The following is a 21487-nucleotide window of genomic DNA, read 5'->3' as shown; positions in this document are numbered from 1 at the left end:
ATATTGTGAGTGCACAAAAAATAAAAGTAGACCCTTTGCAGTTCCGAATGATGTATTACTCTTACCTTTATGAGCAAAAATTACAGCGTATTTTAAGGTTCCACTCTTATTAAGAAAAAAATTAAGTGATCACGCTGGCGCCTCCATGTCCTGAAAAGCACAATTCAGCTTCCACTCTCAGCACAAACACTTGGATATGCGCCTGATAGCACTCATTTATCTAGGTTAAATTTTTTAAATTAATATTGTGAAATGCATGAAGTGTTTTATATCTATAGATTTTATTTTAGGCAAGTCGTGATGATTTGAGAAGGCTTGACTGTCTGCCGCTGGCCACTTGGTCGTTACTTTAAAAAACAAAAACTTGAATTTAACAATGATAAAATGTTCCTAACATATTTCTAAATTTACTTAATAAAGAAATGAAAAAAATATATATATAACCACTTTGCCATTAAATACCAAAACTGAACTAGTTTAATGGCTGCAACAGCAGCTGTGTAATGGGAAAGAAAGAGAGGAAAAAGGCACGGGCTCCAGTCGGACTCGGGACGAGAATTCTGATAAGCTGTCGGACAAGGGCCGGGCTAGGGCCTGAGCGTCTCGGGCCAGGGCCGGGCCCGTGCAGGGCTCTGTTTGATCCCTCGTTTCAATTAAAAGTTTCCCCCCTCTACTCAGCGGGCCCCCAGTCTGCCTGGGTCCATATGCACCTGCATACCCAGACGCTACTCCCCTGCACACAGGCAAGTTATTTTGAAACATCAAGACAAATAAAATCATGACACGAAACACAAATCCTTCTTCTCTGAGGTTAATATATCTGTTCTGAGACAGTCAGACAGTATTATACAGCCTAGAAGGTGCGCAAAGAGCGCTACCTCTTTAATCACAAAAAGCTGTTATTCCAGGTCATTCACAATCAGTTCATCGTGATCTCACAACGTTCCGTTAATCAATGAAGCTCTCTGCACTGTACAATGAATCTCTTATTTACATCGTATCTACACGTTGTTATAATGAGAGGATTCACGAGCGTGCAGAACTCAGCACCTGACAAAAACTCTGCACTTTGAGCGGTGAGTGAGCGTTTGAGGCTCTCCATAACACAAATACACACTGGAGCATTTGCCAAATATGTTTTACTAATATCAGATGGGGCCCCCTGATTCCCCGGGGCCCTAAGCAGCTGCTTAAGTCCGCCCCGGACTAGGAGCAATGTTTCCTCTAAGCTGCATGCGCGCGCGCGGCCGCGCAGAGAAATAATATGCCGCGCACACACAAAAATTAGTTATGAAAGCCATTTGATTGTATTCTAGTAAAAACTAAAGAATTGCAATGCTCGGGTAAACCGCTATAGAGCTGGTGCCGCTATAGAGTTAGAATGCGGTTTACAGGTTTCAGAGAATGATGTGCGCCAAATGAGTTATTCAGTATTTTTTATCAAATAGATACAGCCTTGATGAGCCTAAGAAACATCTTTAAAAAAACTTTACTGATCCCAAACTTTTGAATGGCAGTGTACTGTACTGTAAAAATGTTTTCTCAGATAACCTAAAATGTACATAATTTAGTTACATCAAGGGTCAAATTAAATATAAATAGCACATTAAAGTTAAAAGTTACACACTTTTTTTGTGCATGCGCTGTACAGGTATGGTAAGAATGTTTTTGCTCAGGTGGCCAAAATGTCCGACCCAATAGAGAAAGGTTTTGCTCATCAAGAAATTTATTTTTGAGGGAACATTGACTAGGAGTAATGTAATTATTAGAAAATTATTATTATTATTATTATATATAAAAAAAATCTAATTAAAAGCACACATTTAAATTGCACAGGTTGCCACACAAGTCTGCAATCTAACCATCACTGCTGATTGTACCTGTGATTGTCCTTTCTGTTGTGATCCGTTATTTCCTGATCCTGCTCCTCCCCCACGTCCTCCAAGTAATTCTCTGATTACTGCTGCTGCACCTGCACCTGCTGCTGCACCTGCTAATGCTGCTGCACCTGCTGCTCCTGCACCTGCTGCTGCTGCACCTGCTAATGCTCCTGCTCCTCCTGCTCCTGCTCCTGCTGCTGACCCTGATCCTGATGCTGATGCTCCAGATGCGGCTGACCCTGATCCTGGTGCTGATGACCCTGATGCTTCAGATGCTGCTGACCCTGATCCTGCTGATCCAGATGCTGTTGATCCTGATCCTGTTGATCCCGATGCTGGACCTGATCCTGCTGCTTCAGATGCTTCTGCTCCTGGTCCTGCTGCTTCTGATCCAGCCTTTAATGTTTGTTTAAATAGAGCTGCTGTTGCTAATCCTGATCCTCCAATTACTGTTGCTGCAGGTAATGCTGCTTTTATTCTTTTTACTAGGGCTATCACCCATTGTAGGTTATCTATTATCCACTGTATTGTTTCTATTGCCCATTGTAATTGTGATCTTGTTACTGCTACTATTGCAGCTCCTGCCAATGCTCCAGTTACTGCTGATCCTGTTATTGACTGTGCTCCTAACAGTGAGAGAAATATCGCTGCCGTTGTTCCTGCTAGGCCTCCTGCTATTCCTGTTACTGCTATAGCTGAAGCTTCTGTTCGTGCTTCTGCCTCCCATAGTGATTGTAAAATGCCAACTCCTGCTGCTGCTCCTGCTGCTGCTCCTACTGTTATTGCAGCTATTGTTGATGTTGCTGCATTACCTACTACTACTACAACTGTTGCAACTTGTGGCAGTGCAAAATACTTTGGGCCACAATATTTTTTCAGTTTACTTTCGTTTTACGTTGCGCGTTAGGGGTGGAGTGTTTCAATTAATGGCGGAAGAAAAAAGGATATAAGGAAGTGATCTTACCCAGGAGGATTGCGTCATCGGTAAGGATTGCAGTGTGAGAGTGAAGTAGGTGGAAAGACGGCCGCGTCAGGAACTGTTGCCTTCTGCGAACGCTATCTGGTGCGTTGCGGAGTCCCACGTGATTTTTTTAAAGCGTTGCACTTCAAGATTATCCGGATTTAGTTAGGTGGTTCTGAAGACAAGTTACGGCTGCTTATTCACCTGTCCTGGTGTCTGATGACCACTAGATACACGCTTCAGCTCCCCTCATGACTGTGAACTTGGTCAGTATTTCTACGCCACCATTACGCACACTCATTTACTCTCTACACACGCACGCACTTTTCGCATGATATTCATCCCGCACATTCGGTGGGTTTCTTTTTGTTTTCCATGACTGGTAAATGATTAAATGTTGCTTTAAGAGTGTGGTTTAATGTTATTGCTTAATTATGAAATGAACAAATGAAATGAACAAAATGCTTATTTAATGTTTTTTGTTTTTTTTCTATGGACAATTTATGAATGACTGTGGATGTGAATCTGCCATGTTGGAAACGTGAAATAGTGTGACGCAATTACTACACGGAGGAATTCCCCGAATTCACCCTTGAATTGATACAAAGTGCTGAAATGTTTTTTTTTTCTGTTACTTATTTTTCAACCAAGATTCTTCATGGACATTGTGGAATAAATCTTCCCATTTCGAACAGTTTTTCTTCTGACTATTTTTTGTGACTTAATATTGTAACAGGTGGTTTTTTTTATTGGCTATCCTGGGTTACTTTAATTTTGTCAGGATCAATCCTGGCTGGCGCCCGAAAAAAGACTTAAAGAGATTTTATTTGTGCCAGGGCGACCCCCACCGTTACAAACTGTCAGCGCTATTGTTATTTTTAGTGGTGACTGAAGAGTTTCCATTTGTTTCTCTGCTGCTTTTTTTCCAGGTTCTGCAATAGACAATAATTGTCTTAATGAAATGTCATTGCAGAAATACAAACATCTTAAAATATGCTCACTAATATGTATAGAGTATTGATATTATCCAATAATAATTTACATTTCTTACCCATGTTGCTTGATTTAAAATTGTCAAGATACGATGACTCAGATCTTCAGATAATCACTCTTGTCAGGTTTACAGCTCCTTTCCCCCCTCTTTTTACCAAGCCTTTTACACTCCTTAAAGAGGTAAATATTACAATACATGTAATTTTATATGCTATATACTATATAATATGTGCTTAAACTAACAGAATGCTGAAATCACTGCATAAAAATTTATATAGGCAGACTTTAGTAACATATATAGTTGTAATATTTTCATAATCTTTGCAGTGTTGTGGAGGATAGTAGTTTTTCATTGTATTCTTCTTTGCAATAATCACATTTTGAGATGTAAAAAAAACAAAACAAAAAAAAAAACATTTTCACTTGGATTCCACTTCTCTCTGAAAGTTCAAGATGGCCTGGACAGATAGATGGTATAAAGACAGGCACTGTACTCTAGAAAAATTTGGGATGTGTAAACATAGAGGATATAACCTGTGAAACCAATAAATAAATGAAATAAATGAGGAAATATGAATGATACATAAATTAATGTATAGGACCATACTGGGCATAATTCAAAAATAAATTATACATTGGTTGTATATTAGGTATTTTACAATTATGTATTAATTTAATAATTATTTATCATTTAATAACATGAATAATTATACATGAACAAATCACATAGCCCTACAAATATATCATTAAAAACATTAAAAAATAAATAAATAAAAATACAGACAAAAACAGCGATCATCAGGTTCCAAAGAAATGGTTTGTGTAAACGTCAGCGATAGTTATACAATGCCCATGTCTCTTTTAAAATAAAATGCAAGTCTTTAAGTGTCTCGTTATAGAATCAATATTCTGTGTACTGTTTTATAATGGACAAATAAAATTGTCTTTTTCTTTTAATTGGACAGCAATACATTCATTCATGTCTGGCAAACAGAAAAAAATAGTTGCAAAAAAATTATTTTTCAGTCTTCTCCCAAACCACTTGACTGATTTGCATGGAATTTTGCATATGTCATCTATAGACACTAAGGAAAAATGATCAAAGGAATTGATCACACAAACAATGGTACCATCCATTCATTTTAATTGTAGGAGAAAACAGCTTAAAGGGATAGTTCACCCAAAAATGGTGTCATTAATTACTCACCCTCATGCTGTTCCAAACCCGTAAGACCTTCCTTCATCTTTCTAACACAAATTAAGATATTTTTGATGGAATCTGAGAGCTCTCTGACCCTCCATAGACAGCATTGATATTACCACGATCAACGCACAGAAACGTAGCAAGGACATCGGTAAAACAGTCCATGTGACATCAGGGGTTCAGCCGTAATTTTACGAAGCTACTAGAATACTTTTTGTGTGCAAAGAAAACAATAATAACAATTTATTCAGCAGTTCTTCTCCCCGAGTTACCGACTTCCACCATTTTGGAGAATACCCCAGAACGTAATCAGCGTTCAACCAATTCATTCAAACAGCTGATTCATTCAGGAACAAAGCATTTGACTGTGTTAATGAGTGAATCGTTTTTGTCAACCAATTTTTTCAAAAAGCTGATTTGGTAACACTTTAGAATGCTGTTTCTTACTTACTGCATAACTAATAAGTAATTACTGAAGAACTAACAGGTAATTATTCATTAATACTTAACTCACTACTGTTAACTACTAAGGAAGATGTGTTAACTAAACAGTATGTAATATAATTTTATGATTGTGTTAAGTAACAGTTAGCTAATCAATAACTAATGTATTCTGTCATACCTCCTGAAGAACTACTATTAATTATCTACTAGTTAAGGTTCAAGAAAAATAACTATGAAATAACTACGTACCACTGAACAGTTATACACAAATAGTCACTTTTATACTCAGGCTGTGGCCCACACATCAAGTACTTGAGTAAAAGTACAAATACCCCAATAAAATATTACTCCAGTAAAATTATAAGTAGGCCTATTCATTTTCAAAATTACTTGAGTAAAATGACAAGTACTACTACAGTAGCAACTTTGTTACAGTCCACTACTACTATTATTAACCTATAATGGAAATGAACTATGCATTTTGTTTGCTGCACACCCAAAAGGACTCATTACTATAATTGTGCATACGTTTTTGCCTGTATGGTAAATTGCTTTGTGCGCATGTTCTGTAGGAAATCTGCTTCAGAAAGGAACCCCAACTCCACTGTCTTGCCATAACTATCCAACTACAGATGCACTCTGTAAAATGGTGGTTTGTTTATGTATTTATTTACCAAAACACTGGGATGGAGCTGTTGGGTGTTGAGGAAAATTCATTTTATGCTTATTTTCTATGTTTATGAGAATATGTAATGCAAACCCTTTTAGGTCTGGCTGTGTGAGAAAGGAATGGGTCTGGGGCCTTTTGCTCCAAGATGAATGGGTGACAGAAGGATTTTGGGGCTGGGAACCAGATAAGAAGGGGACAGAGGAGGTATATGTTTATGACCTGAAGGGTCATTACGCCCTAAAACCAAGGGAAACATGGGTTGAGGGTATAATAAACTAGAGTGTTCCTTCCTTTCTCCCTTTTGGTGGAAAAGTACAGCTGTCTCAACATGTGATCTTTTGACCTTGAGTGTCTTTAAGAGTGTATAAAGGTGGAGGACTGCCCTCCCCTTTGGTCGCACTCTGCAGATACCTGTGTGTCTGTATGACTGTTGACCTTCTTTGCAAAGAATAAAACCTTTTATTAACTAAGAGTGAGTTTGTCTCTTATGCTGATGAGAATCAGTTAAAATTGCCCCGACAATTTGGCGTCAGAAGTGGGATTCCTTGGATGTGCCTTCTGGACCTGAGAGCGGATGGTGACCGTACATCCTGGACTTAGGGTCCAGCCCTAACCCTGAATAGAATTCAAGGGACGAAAGGGACCGACCACCGAGGCCCGGAGGGGACACCACTGGAATCAGAAAACGAACCGAGGTGGCAACAAAACTCTCTGGTAAGAGACAAATCAAAATTTTCTAAAGAAATTGGGTTTTGAAAATTAGAATTGGAATTGAGAAAAGGGAAAAAACCATATTGGTGGGTCTGACTCTGTGATAGTGTGATCAGAAGGTTTCTGGGAGAAATTGAGATTACGTGAGTAGATACAGCACAGTTAATAAATTTCTAGGGGGAAATTGAAACTGCTGCAACTGGCGTGATTGGAAATTGAGCAAGAAATTGAGATCAAGTACGAACTGGAGATTTTGAAGCAAGAGATTGAGATCACGCGCAAGCAGTTAACATATTTCTAAGAGGGGAACTGAAACTGTGCGGGTATTAATCGGAGCTGCTGGTGCGCTCCGCCTGGCCGGTCTTGGGATACCTGGCCGGTATTCTGGCAAATGAAAAGACTATATGGCCAGAAAAGCATACAAGATATGGGGAAATTAATTAAGTATCATGATTTTCCAGAAGAGGGAACACTGAGTGTCACAAGATTGAATGTTGTGAAAGAATCAGTCGAAGAAGGGAGTGAAAAAACAGATAGGGTGTTGTTTGAAACACAAGTGTGATAAATGTGGGGAAACGGTGAATTGCTGGATGGGGGAGGCAGATAAGAGGGAAAGAAGAGCGATGCAAAAAGAATTAGCGTGTAGAGCTGATAGCAAAAAAGAAAATGAAAAATGTGAAGAAAAAGTAACTACATCACGTAGCCTTACTAACCGCTCTGATGTTTCTCTGTTTAAACATGCTCCACCACCCTATCATCACTATCCCGTGGTGGAGCTGCAAGCCCTGAAAATGGACCCTGACCTCGACTGCTCTCCACCAAAAAGACCAACAGCACCGCGGACGGAGGAAGAAGAACTAATGGAGGAAGACATGATTCCTGAAACCCCCCACGAAGAAGAGATGGCGTACAGAGCACCCCCGACGAAGAAGAGAAAAACCAGACAAACGGTGAAAGAAGAAAATGTGAGTGTAACAGCACCGATGATTGAAGTTTCAGGACCTGACGGACCAATGATGGTCTTTAGACCATGGACAGTGGCAGATATGAAAGAAGCCATGGCTCACTTGCCAAGCCCTGACGAAGCTGGTGACAGATTTTCCTCAGAACTGGTCACGTTCTGCAAAGAATTCAGCCCCACCGTGTACGAGCTGAAGAGGCTGCTGGCAGTGAAGCTGGGTGCCTCGAGCTGGCACAAAGTGAGAGGAATGCTGCCAAGGGAAGACTACCGAAGAGGACACACTGAATGGGAACACAGAGACAATCTGGAATACCGCGCTGCTGTTGAGGAGCTGGCTGAAAGCATAAGAACAGCATTTCCGGCGCGGATGGACACAGCAAAGATTGGCAACTGCTGCCAGAACAGAGAAGAGTCGGTTCAAGACTTTTATCATCGCCTTTATGAGATATTCAACAAACACAGCGGCTTGGAGGAGCCCGGCGACCACGGAAATCAGCCTGACACGTGGGAATGTCATCTGCGGAGCTGGTTTTTGAATGGACTGAGACCTGAGATTGTGTTGGCAGTAAGAACCAGCTATATTGAATGGAAACATGGACGTTTGTCTGCTATTTTAGCACACGCTTTGCATGCAGAAGAACTGCAGATAGCAAAGAGAGAGAGAGTGAAAGCAAAGACTGACAAAGATCTACAGCTGGCTGTGATGCAGGCTGTCACGAGAACGGGGGAACCCTCTGGCCAGCTTCGCCAGCAGACGAGGTGGGGGAGAGGTAAAAAACGGAGCGAGAGGAATCCAAACGGGCCTGGAAGGAATTCTGAGAAGTGGGCCTGCTGGATTTGCTAGACTGACGATCATATGACCTACAAGTGTACCAAATGCAGACTGTGCAAAAAAGATGGACACTGGGCCAAGGAGTGCCCAGAAAGTCAGCAAACTCAAGAAGCAGATTGAAGCGAGGATGGTGGAGAGCAGTGGGGACGGGAGAAGGGGGAGCAGTCTCCGAGAGCCACCGAAAAGGGAAGTGAAAATTTTTTAACGACACACACACACACACACACACATACGCTGATGTATACACTGCTCTCTGCAATGAAAAAAAAGCTTGCATTTCTTTGTGTGATTCTGATTTGAATGATGAAGATTCTGATAAATGTTTAATGATGTACAAAAGTGAAGCATTTAAGAAAATGCCGAAATACCCCATGCTGGTTGAGGGGGTACTGATTGAGTTTCTAGCCAATTCTGGGGCTTCGAGGTCATCCATACGACCATGTGACTTGCCATGTCAACCGATAGTAACAGACAAAACGAACGAGTCTGTTTCTGCATCAGGGCATACAATTTTTGAAAGATTCACGGTGCCTCTAAATTGTGAAACAGAGGGGGGAAGAGTGCTGAAACATGCATTCATTTATTCACCAAAATGCCCTGTGCCCATTTTGGGTCGAGATCTGTTGTGCAAACTAAATTTGATGCTAGTTGCGGACTCCTCGGGTGTCAGAGTGGCAGAAGAGGGGGAGCAATGGTGTTGTTTGCGAACAGAGCCTCAGTGGGCATATGAATGGCACATCATAAATCATGATTGGGCTGAAATGATGTGCGAACTGGCTAAAAATAAGACCAAGCCATTTAACACAGAAATAATGGTGCCTGACAATTTGCATTGCACGTCACATGTCGTAGTGGAACGAGAAAACCAGTATGAGAAAGACTGGTTTGAGGGGGAAAAAGGAGAAACTTTGAGTTTTGAGAAAATCTTTTGGAAAGAAAATATGTGTGCTGTTTCAGTGGGCCTGACAGAAAAACAGCTTCCTTTTTTCCTAATGCCAGAGTCTGTGCCTCACTTATCGCTCTCCAAGGCCAAAGAGCAGACATGGGCTGAGATGGGGGGGTTTGTGAAAAACTGTGTTGATGCTACAGACTGGTGTGAGATAAGCGTTGGGGTGAAACACAGCAAATGTTTGGGAGCATTTATGTCAGAGTGCAAGCATGAAATTGAGGTAGAGAGAAATGTGACACCTATTGACAAAAGCATGAAGGGAAATCACTGCATGACAAACATTTGTGCCTTAGAAATTCACCCGGCTTTAGCGGATGTGCCATCCGAGCTGTGGGCAAAGCATAAATATGATGTGGGACTGATCAAAGGATGTGAACCGGTTGTAATCACCCCAAAATCTGATTACAGGCCGTGTCAACGTCAGTATCCCTTGAAAAAGGAGGCAATACTGGGAATCAAACCAGTATTTGACTCACTTTTGAAAGAAGGCATAATTGTTGAATGCAGTGATTCTCCAGTAAGAACACCAATCTTCCCTGTAAAAAAGATAAGGGACAAAGGTCAACCCACAGAGTGGCGGTTTGTGCAAGATTTGCAGGCAGTGAAATGCAGCTGTCAGGCAAAGGGCTCCATCAGTTCCAAATCCATATACGATTTTGTCACAAATACCACAAGATGCAACATTTTTCTCGGTGGTAGATTTGTCCAATGCATTCTTTAGCGTGCCAGTGGATAAAAACAGTCAATTTTGGTTTGCATTTGAATTTGATGGCAAAGGCTATACATTCACGAGAATGGGCCAGGGGTATTGTGACAGCCCCACTCTTTATAACGAAGTGCTTAGGCAAAGTCTGGAGCCATTGACCCTGACAGCTGGAACTGCTTTGCTTCAATATGTGGATGATTTATTTCTGGCTGCTAAGGATGAGCCAACATGTGTGGCTGACACTGTGACCCTCCTGCAGCATCTGGCTCGGGAGGGCCACAAGGTCAGCTTGTCTAAATTGCAGTTTGTAAAACAACAAGTTACATTTTTGGGCCATGTCATAACACCAAGCAGCAAATCCCTGTCTGACAAAAGAATTGAAGGCATTAAGAATGTACCAAAACCAATCACAAAGAAACAAATGCTATCATTTTTGGGAATGTGTTCATACTGCAGAACGTTTATTCCAAATTATGCAATTCTTGAGCAGCCTCTGAGAGCCCTAACAACAGGGAAGGGGTTGAAGTCATTTGACAAAATTGAATGGACAGGGGAGGCAGAGGAGGCATTTGTGAACATGAAAGTTCAGCTGTCTCTGGCACCGACTTTGGGCCTACCGGTACCAACCAAGCCTTTTGTTCAGATGGTGGATGAAAAAAATGGGTTTATGACTTCTGTGTTGTTGCAGCATCATGGAGATAAATTGCGATCTGTGGCTTATTTTTCCAGCAAACTAGACCCAGTTACAGCAGGCCTGCCACACTGTCTGAGGGCGGTGGCTGCTGCTGAATAGGCCGTAATGGCGTCTAGAGAATTTGTAGGTTACTCTGACCTGATATTAAAGGTGCCACATGCCGTGTCCATGATCCTGCAAGAACAGAAAACATCGCATTTATTGACGGCGCGGTGGTTGCGATACCACACTATCTTGCTTGATATGCCGAATATCACTGTCAGACGATGCACAACCTTGAATGCTGCTACTCTCCTTCCGACGGCGGAGGATGGGGAGGAGCACCATTGTTGTCTAACTGCGCTAGAACAAGTGTGTACACCGCGTCCAGATCTTTCTGATGTACCACTTGAAAACTGCGAAAATGTCCTCTTTGTGGATGGCTCAGCCTACAAAGATCCACAAACAGGGCAGAATAAAGTTGGCTATGCGGTAACAACCGAATTCGAAGTCGTGGTTTCTGACTCATTGCCACCACACTTTTCAGCACAGGCAGTGGAGCTTGTGGCGTTAACAGAAGCGTGCAAACTGATGGCAGGCAAATGCGTCACAATCTATACCAATTCGCGGTATGCATTTGGCGTCACGCATGACTTTGGAGCGCTGTGGAAACACAGAAAAGTTTTAAAGTCAGATGGGCGCCCAATATTAAATGCACCTCTAGTGGCGGCCTTACTGGAGGCCATTCCACTACCAGACAAAATAGCCATTTGCAAATGTGCCGCACACACTAATAACAAAGATTTCATATCAACAGGAAACGCCAGAGCAGATGCGGCAGCGAAGGATGCGGCAGCGAAGCAGACAAAAGAAACAGAGTGTACTATGTTATCTGAAAGTAACTCAGACATTTCTTCCTCTTTACAGAGCATGCAGGCCTTTGCCTCAGGGGCAGAGAGGCACCAGTGGAAACAGTGTGGCTGTAGACTGAATGAGGGTGTCTGGATGAGCTGTGATGGCAAGCCTTGTTTACCTAGACACTTCTTTCCACATTATGCTAAGTCGACACATGGGAAAGACCATGTATCGAAAGGGGGAATGGTGGCACAAATGAAAGAACTGTGGTTTACAAAGGGGTTTACAACATTTGCAGAAATTTTTTGTAAAAGATGTGTTATTTGTAACACCCACAATGTGGCGAAAGGGATAAAAATGTCTCAAATGTCCCAACCACCTGCGACAGGTCCTTTTGAATATCTACAAATGGACTTCATCGAACTGTCCCCATGCCAAGGAAAAAAGTACTGTTTGGTGATGGTGGATATGTGGTCCAAATGGGTCGAGGCTTTCCCAACATCAAAACAAGACGCAGCGGCGGTGGCAAAGGCCCCGCTGACTGAGATAGTCCCGAGATGGGGAGTTCCACAAAAAATCAGTTCTGACAATGGAACACATTTTGTCAATGAGGCAATAAAACAAGTGGGTGAATTTTTAGGGATCAATTTGAGAACACATTGCAGTTACCACGCAGCCTCAGGGGGCGCTGTGGAACGGCAAAACGGGATAATTAAAAACAAATTGGCTAAGTGTTGTGAGGAAACTGGACTCACATGGGTTAAAGCGCTCCCGATCGTCCTCATGTACATGAGAATGAGAAAACGATCCAGGGTGAATCTGAGCCCATTCGAAATTCTCTTTGGTAAACCACCATTTATGGGAATAGAAGGGGGAAAACAACAGCTGCCATCAACAGAATTGTGTGAGCATGACATGTTGAGTTACTGCAAAGAAATGTCTTCTCTGTTGTCTAATGTCTGTGCGCAGGTAAAAGCCGCCCAGGGGAAAGTTGCAGAAACTCCCTTGCACGACATCAAACCAGGAGATTTTGTGGTGGTCCGAGATCTGAGGAGGAAAAGTTGGAAGGCGAAAAGGTGGCTGGGACCGTTCCAAGTGCTTCTGACTACTCACACGGCCGTGAAGGTAGCTGAGAGGGCAACGTGGGTTCACGCCAGCCACTGCAGAATAGTTCCACCTGCATCTCAGGAGGAGGAACGGAGAGAGTAACAGAGCTGAGGCACATGTCAACAAATGCCAGGATCCTGTATAAACACCAAGTGCCTTTATGATTGCAAATGGATCTGTGGTGAAAGTAAAGCTTAGTAAAAATTAGAAATTGCGATAGAGACTGAAAATGATTCGATGAATTAGGTGTGGTATTTATTTGTCTTTATTTTTTATACCACTATTGAGCAATGAACTCGAAAAGGTCTTATTGTATTATATTGGAAATAATAGTTTTACAAAACAGGTGTGCATGCAAGGTTCGTATTTGGTATGTGAGAAGTGACTGAGGGTCTGACCCATGTCAGAAGTGCAGTAGCAGTGTTTACTCATTTAGCCTGGCTTCCAGATAGTGAATATGTACTTGTTTTGCAACCAATTAATTTGCTTTCGCAAACAAAATTAACCAGGACTTTGTAAAATGTTGGGTACATCATGTTGTTTCCATATTCCAGACTACAGTGATAATGTCACTAATATCATCACTCACATGAGAATGGCCGTAAAAGAGCCTGAACAAGCAAACGATGTATGGCTTGAATGGTTGACGAATTTGTGGGGAGGAAGGGGATATTGGTTGTTTAACACTGTGTTACCATTTGTGGCAGCAGGAGTGTTGCTACTGTTGTGTTTACCATGTATTCTCCAGTTCATATCCAGCTCAGTACAGAGACTGGCGAAAACTAAGGTATCGCATCAACTGCTTAAAATGAGTGTTTATCCTGACAATATGTTTATGGACATGTGTGAAGAGAAGACTGAGGGAGATACCACTAGTAGTGAGAGCTACAGTGAAATGTGTTAAAAAGAGTAAGGTGAAAATTGAATGTTAAGATGTTTTAAGGGGTTTTCAGCCCATCTATGTCTATACTGTTGAGCTTGCTTAAAATCAGGGTCTGTCCCCGCAAAAAAAGCCTTAGCAGGTTTTTCTAAACTTCTTTCAGATTTAAGAGGGTGATCATTTATACGAAAATCAGAGATGAAGTGTATAAATGTGATGTAATAGCTTAAATTTTTTTCATTATTATTTTTTTTGAATGTATTACGTATAATCTAAGGTAGCATAGTGAGAATGATAGATGTAGAAATGAATTGTTATTATAATCAGTTATCAATGAAAGATAAAAAGGGGGAATTGTTGAGGAAAATTCATTTTATGCTTATTTTCTATGTTTATGAGAATATGTAATGCAAACCCTTTTAGGTCTGGCTGTGTGAGAAAGGAATGGGTCTGGGTGACCCGTGTCTCCCCTTGCAGGCCTGTAAGTATTCGTCAGGTCTAACTGGCAGTGCTTATAGAGCCTGTGGGGAGGCGGCTTCTGCCCTTCACGCCATGGCGTTACTGCAGGTCCACCAGGCCAAAGCCCTGAAAGACCTGCACGAGGGTGGTCACGACCTGGCGGTTCTACATGAGCTGCGACGGACCTCGCGCTTCGAGCAACGAAGGTGACCGCACAATCTCTGGGTCGTGCGATGTCCACGCTAGTGGTCCAGGAGCGCCATCTCTGGCTGTGTCTTGCTGACATGAAGGAGCAGGAGAAGGTACAGTTCCTGAATGCTCCCGTGTCGCAGACCGGCCTTTTCGGCAACGCTGTCGAGAGCTTTGCCCAGCAGTTCTTGGCAGCTCAGAAGCAGACTGAGGCGATCAAACACATCATGCGCCGGAGGAAACCTGCTGCTTCCACTCTGGCTGCAGCCTCTCAGCCTGCTCATCGCAGTAGGCGCCCCCCTGTGGCTGCCCCCGCTACCGCGCAGCCGCAGCAGCCTTCCACCAGGCAGCGTCGTGGAGCCGGTCGCAGGCAGGACGCCCAGCACGTCCAGGCCCCCGCCAAACCTGGCGGCAAGCGCAAGTGCAAGAGGCCCTGAGACGGGCGACCCAGGGATGGAGGAGACTGCTTGTCGGGAGATGGTGACCACACCACTCCCTCCCCTGGAGGAGGGCCAGGTGGAGAATCCTTTGTTTCGTTTTGTTTTTGTCCCTAAACATCAATAAAAGAGTGGTTTCCTCAATCAAGAGGAGGAGAGTGGTGAACCGTGCATCACGGGATCACTTCCCTCCTCCTCTCTCGCCAGCAGGCAGCAGTGGGTTGCCCAAGAGCACCCCTCCTGCCTATTCGTGGAAGCAGGCAAGGGCGGTAGCACTCGAGTCCCCGCTCCAATGCGTCACATGCCAGGCTGTCACAAGCCTCAAGCCGGGTTCCTGTGTTTCCTCCCTCACAAGGAGGAATCAGGTGAGTGTTACATTGCGCACTCAGACCCCGCCCCCCACCGTCACAGGCCAGGCCGTCACAGGCTCCGGGCCGGGTCCCTGTGTTCCACCTCGCTGCCCCACCGCGGGTACGTCAGTACAGCCGTTGGTCCCGCTGGTACGGTCTCTCGGAGCCTGGCTAGCACTCCCCAGTCCGTCTCGGTGGCTCCTGCGGACCATCAGACACCACTTCAGTCAAGGCCGTTGATGCCCCTGTCTTGCGTGCGGAAATTGCAGTCCTGCTGGCAAAGGACGCGATAGAGCCGGTCCCTCCAGCCGATATAAGGTCGGGGTTTTACAGCCCTTACTTCACTGTGCCCAAGAAAAGTGGTGGGTTACGACCGATCTTGGATCTGCGAGTTTTGAACCGTGCACTTCACAAGATGCCGTACACGTACTTTCATGTCTCGATTCTCCCGCGACACAGGCCATTCCTGCGATTCGCGTTTGAGGGTCGGGCATATCAGTACAAGGTCCTGCCCTTCGGGCTGTCCCTTTCGCCTCGCATCTTCACCAAAGTCGCAGAGGCGGCCCTTGTTCCCCTGAGAGAACGGGGTGTGTGCATCCTCAACTACCTCGACGACTGGCTCATACTTGCACAGTCTCGAGAGCAGTTGTGCGCACACAGGGACCTGGTGCTCAGGCACCTCAGACAGTTGGGTCTTCGGGTCAACTGGGAAAAGAGCAAACTCGTGCCAACGCAGAGGATCTCTTTTCTCGGCATGGAGTTGGATTCGGTCAACCAGACAGCACGCCTCACCCAGGAACGTGCTCAGTCGGTGCTGAACTGCCTCAAGACTTTATCAGGCAGGACGGCGGTCCCACTGAAACTCTTTCAGAGGCTCCTGGGGCATATGGCTGCAGCTGCGGCGATAGTTCAGCTCGGTCTGCTCCATATTAGACCGCTTCAGCACTGGCTCCATGGCCGAGTCCCTTGGTGGGCGTGGAGACGCGGCACTCACCGGGTTCAGATTACACCGGCCTGCCACAAGACCTTCAGCCTGTGGACAGATCCCTCATTCCTTCGGGCAGGAGTGCCCCTGGAGCAGGTATCCAGGCATGCTGTGGTATTCACGGATGCCTCGGCCACCGGCCGGGGAGCCACGTACAATGGGCACGCAGTGTCAGGGGTGTGGACGGGTGCCCAACTGCGTTGGCATATCAATTGCCTCGAGTTGCTTTGCTGGCAGTACGCCTTGCCTTGAGCCGCCTCAGAGGGCGCCTTCGGGGCAAGGACGTTCTGGTCTGTACGGACAACACTGCAACCGTTGCGTATATCAACCGGCAAGGCGGTTTACGCTCCTGTCGCATGTCGCAACTCGCCCACCACCTCCTCCTCTGGAGTCAGAAGCATCTGAGGTCCCTTCGTGCCATCCACATCCCAGGAGTGTTCAATCAGGCAGCCGACGAGCTGTCTCGAGCGGCACTCCCTGGGGAGTGGAGACTCCATCCCGAGGTGGTCCAGCTGATTTGGAGTCGGTTCGGAGTTGCTCAGGTAGACCTGTTTGTGTCTCCAGAAACCGCCCACTGCCAGTGGTTCTACTCCCTGTCCGAGGCAACGCTCGGCACGGATGCACTGGCACACAGCTTGTCCCAGGGCCTGCGCAAATATGCGTTCCCCCCAGTGAGCCTGCTAGCACAGACACTGTGCAAGATCAGGGAGAACGAGGAGCAGGTCTTGTTAGTGGCTCCATATTGGCCCAACAGGACCTGGTTCCCGGAACTCATGCTCCTCGCGACAGCCCCGCCCTGGCCAATTCCTCTGAGGAAGGATCTGCTTTCTCAAGGCACCCGCGTCCAGACTTGTGGAAACTCCATGTGTGGTCCCTGGACGGGACGCGGAGGTTCTAGGTGATCTGCCCCAGGAGGTAGCTCTCACTACCACTCCCTTCAGGGACCAGGTAGTGAACCTGCAAGCGCTGCCCCTGGAGGAGGCAGACCCAGCCCTAGCTTTGCTCTGTCCTATATGTGCACTGCGACAGTACGTGGATAGAACTCAGAGCTTCGGGACCTCAGAACAGCTCTTTGTCTGTTACGGAGGACAGCAGAAGGGGAAGGCTGTCTCCAAGCAGAGGATGGCCCACTGGATAGTGACCCCACAGTGTGCCTCTTCCAAACGGAAGGGCACGCTTCCCAGTGTTATCCAAGTCCTACTGTCTGGGTTGCTCAAGGGACAACAGTAGTTGACCTTCTCTGTGTAGAGCCCGGTCCTATCGTCTGCCTTATAGGAAGGATCAGGAGGCCTACACAGGGCACTGGAAGGGACAGCTCCTGTGGCGCTTTGGTAGGGATCCCAATTCGTTGGTCATCCAACGTGACTCGGAGTGACCGACTGAAAGGGAACGTCTCGGTTACATATGTAATCCTCATTCCCTGAAGGAGGGAACGGAGACGTCACATCCTGTCGCCACAGTCGCTGTACCACCGCTGAGCGGCCGGGTCACCGGCTCAGCTCCTCAGCGAAAGCATGAATTAATGCGGTGCACCTGCTGCCTCTTATACTCACGCCGTGATCAGCGGCAGCTGGATGCAATGATCGCATGCCAATGTCCATTGGCTCGTTTAGTTACACTCGAAGTGGATTGGTCTCTTTGGCGAGATCCCAATTCGTCGGTCATCCGACGTGACGTCTCCGTTCCCTCCTTCAGGGAACGAGGGTTACATACGTAACAGAAACGTTCTCAGAGCTGTTTGTTTATGGGCAGGTTACGGAGTCAGTAACAGCATATTTCAGCTATGAGTGAAAAGCAGAGTGGCGGTCTGCAGTTTCCCTGAGCCCAGCTCCCGCACGAGATCCAGCACCGCTACCGACAAACAGGAGACCGGTTGATTACACTTGAATTGCTTTTAAATGTTTAACTTTTGATTCTAAAATGTTTGTTAAATTAGTTTAAATGTGGGCAGTATACATGTTAAAACGGAATAAAATATGCTCTATTAAGAAATGTTCTCATCTGAAATAAAGATCGTAAACAAGTTGTGTTGTGTATTTTACAAAGTTTATGATTACTTTTATAATTTTAGTAGTTAACAGTAGTGAGTTAAGTGTTAATGAATAATTACCTGTTAGTTCTTCAATAATTCCTTATTAGTTATGCAGTAAGTAAGAAACAGTATTCTAAAGTGTTACCAAGTACATGAGAGAATTTGTAATCTGGACCTGGAGCTTGCTCCCCCTGTCCGCCCATGCCTTTTACCTACTGTGCCAGTTCTTATGTATGGTGCCATTTGTTTCTTTCATATGCTTACAGCTGCTAATAAGAACAAAGTTTATAGATAACTCATTTGGCTGATAAGATTATTGGTATTCCTACTCCTAAATTATCAGACTTTGTCACTTTAGATATGGAAAGCACATATAATCCTGAATGATCCAGATCTGCTTGCTTCATACGTTGCCCCCCCCCCCCCAGTTTCACAAGAATATTCAGTGATGAAATCATATTATTTCAAGCGTAAAGTTATTCAGTATTTTAATATATCATGTTATACAATTCAAAGCAACTTTAGAGGAAGAACTAAGAATGTCATGCATGTATACGGTCTTTAAAATATTGAACAGTTTGAATCAAAGTTGAATGAAAAAAATTGACTTATTTGTCTTTGGGACCTCATTAAACAAGCCAAAGGTAACATTTCTGACTCGTCCAAAATAGAACAAGCAGCTCTAAATAAATGTTTCTTTCATTTTTGTTTTCAAACAAAATGGCATACTGTTAAGACCTTTTATTTAATACTTTCAATTTCTGAGAACGTGTTCAACTTTACTGCACCTACCATGTGAAATCAGGGAGGATACTAGTCAGTTTATGCAACTCAGGTTAACCATTGGGTGCAAATGGGAAAAAAAAGAGATAATAATTTAGGTTTTCCAAACTGCAATATGTCTAGCTACAGAAAGGTTCTAAAAGCTGCCAGGGCCACACAACTAGTAAAAACAATCCTAGGCTATTATTCAATACTGCAGCAAGATTGAAAAATATTCAGATGTCACTCAAACTGAATATTCCAAAAGAGTTTAGTAATGAATGAATGAATGAATGAGGCATTTATATAGCACTGTATTGTGTATTGCTGTACACCCAAAGCACTTTACAATCATGAGGGGGTCTCTCCTCTCCTCAGGACTTCGGTTTAACATCGAGAACTCAATTTCTTTAAAAAAAATAAAAAGACATGAATGAACATGCATAGGCAAAAACAAATGATTTTTTGTACGCTACTGAAATATCTGATGAACAATGCAGAAGAGAGCTGCTAAACGACTTACCGGTTTTATCTGAAGATCATAAAGAGCTCTTAGAGACTGATATCTCTTTTGAGGAAGTCTCTCTGGCTGTCAAGGGTCTCTCTTCAGGCAAGAGTCCTGGTTTGGATGGACTACCGGCCGAGTTTTACAATTCGTTTTGGACAATAATAGGAGATGACTATTATGAAGTACTTCAGAAATGCTGTAGTGAAGGTATTCTTCCTACTAGCTGTCAACGTGCTGTTTTATCATTGCTCCCAAAAAAAGGAGATTTAACACTTTTAAAGAATTGGAGACCTGTGGCAATTTTGTGCACAGAATATAAAATTTTGTCTAAGGTTCTAGCAAATAGATTAAATAATGTGTTGTATGAAATTGTACATAAGGACCAGTCATATTGTGTTAAAAATAGGTCAATAATGGATAATCTTCATTTAATCAGGGATGTTGTTGATTATGCTTATTGTAAAGATGTCAGTACGGGCCTGTTGTCTCTTGATCAGGAAAAGGCTTTCGACAGGGTTGATCATGGTTTTCTGTTTGACACCCTTAATGCTTTTGGTTTTGTGGAAAAATTCATCTCAAGGATAAAACTTTTATACACTGAAGCAACATGCATGATTAAAATGGGTGGTGGGTTAAGTATCCCTATTAATGTTAAAAGAGGAATCAGACAAGGTTGTCCACTTTCAGGTCAACTGTACAGTATTGTAATTGAACCTTTGTTGTGTAAATTGAGAAGAGGGTTAATGGGCCTACAGGTCAACACCCTAAACTGCTCTATTAAACTCTCTGCTTATGCTGATGATGTCACAGTTATAATTAGAGACCAAAGTGACATTCGGGTGCTTAAACAGGCTTTAGAGTGTTATGGAAAAGCCTCATCAGCAGTAGTTAACTGGGGGAAAAGTGATGCATTATGGTGTGGTAGTGTTTTTAAAGGTCCAAATCTTCCTGGTGGGTTACAGTGGGGAAGTGCAGGTTTGAAATATTTAGGAGTGTTTTTAGGGACAGAAGAGTTTAAGAAGAAAAATTGTGAGGGCCTCTTGGAGAAAGTGTGTGCTAAGTTGTCTCGATGGAATTGGTTGCTACCCCAGTTGTCCTATTGGGTGGAGGGTTCTGGTATGTAACAATTTGGTTGCTTCTTCACTTTGGCACAGAATGACAATACTTGAGCCTTCTGAGGATCTAGTGCGAAGAATACAACAGCGACTAGTGGATTTTTTCTGGTTGGGACAGCACTGGTTGAAGGCGGCGGTGCTGTATCTACCCAGACAAGAAGGAGGCCAAGGGTTGATTGATATCAGAGCGAGACTCAGGACCTTCAGAATGCAGACGGCACAAAGACTGCTATACAGAGTGGATGTGAGTTGGGCTGAAGTAGCCTGTGCCCTCCTAAGAAGAGCTGGAAATATGGGCCTGGACCATCATTTGTTCTTGATGGACATTAACAGACTGAATTTAAGTGGTCTGAGTCTCTTTTACAGATCAGTTCTAAAGTCATGGACACTTTTTACTTTTTCACGGAGTGCAGATAGCACAAAGAAATTATGGCTGAAGGAGGAACCACTTTTTTTCAATTCTGCATTGGACTCAGATGTCTTTAAATCAGACACTTTAAGAAAGGCCATGTGGGCTGCAAATATGACAAAGATTGGACACTTAAAAGGCAAAAAAAGTTGGATTAGCCCTGAAAATTTAGCTTCAAAACTGAGAATAAAATCAGTCAGGATGGCACAAAACACATTGACTCGGATTTTAGAGTCTCTGCCTCAGGACTATAGACTGGAAATGGAGATTTCTGATGAAGAGGCAGATAATTGTGAATTTCCAGAGTTGTTTTTCTCAGTACAGACTGGCACATGACAAGAAAAAGAGGGCTGCTTATTGTCTTTTAAGACACCTCAGTTGGCCGCCTTAGGCGATGCTGATAAGAAAGCCATTT

Source organism: Onychostoma macrolepis, chromosome 03 (assembly GCF_012432095.1).
Source record: "Onychostoma macrolepis isolate SWU-2019 chromosome 03, ASM1243209v1, whole genome shotgun sequence".
Taxonomy (NCBI): Eukaryota; Metazoa; Chordata; class Actinopteri; order Cypriniformes; family Cyprinidae; genus Onychostoma; species Onychostoma macrolepis.
Note: the sequence above shows the minus strand (reverse complement) of the source record.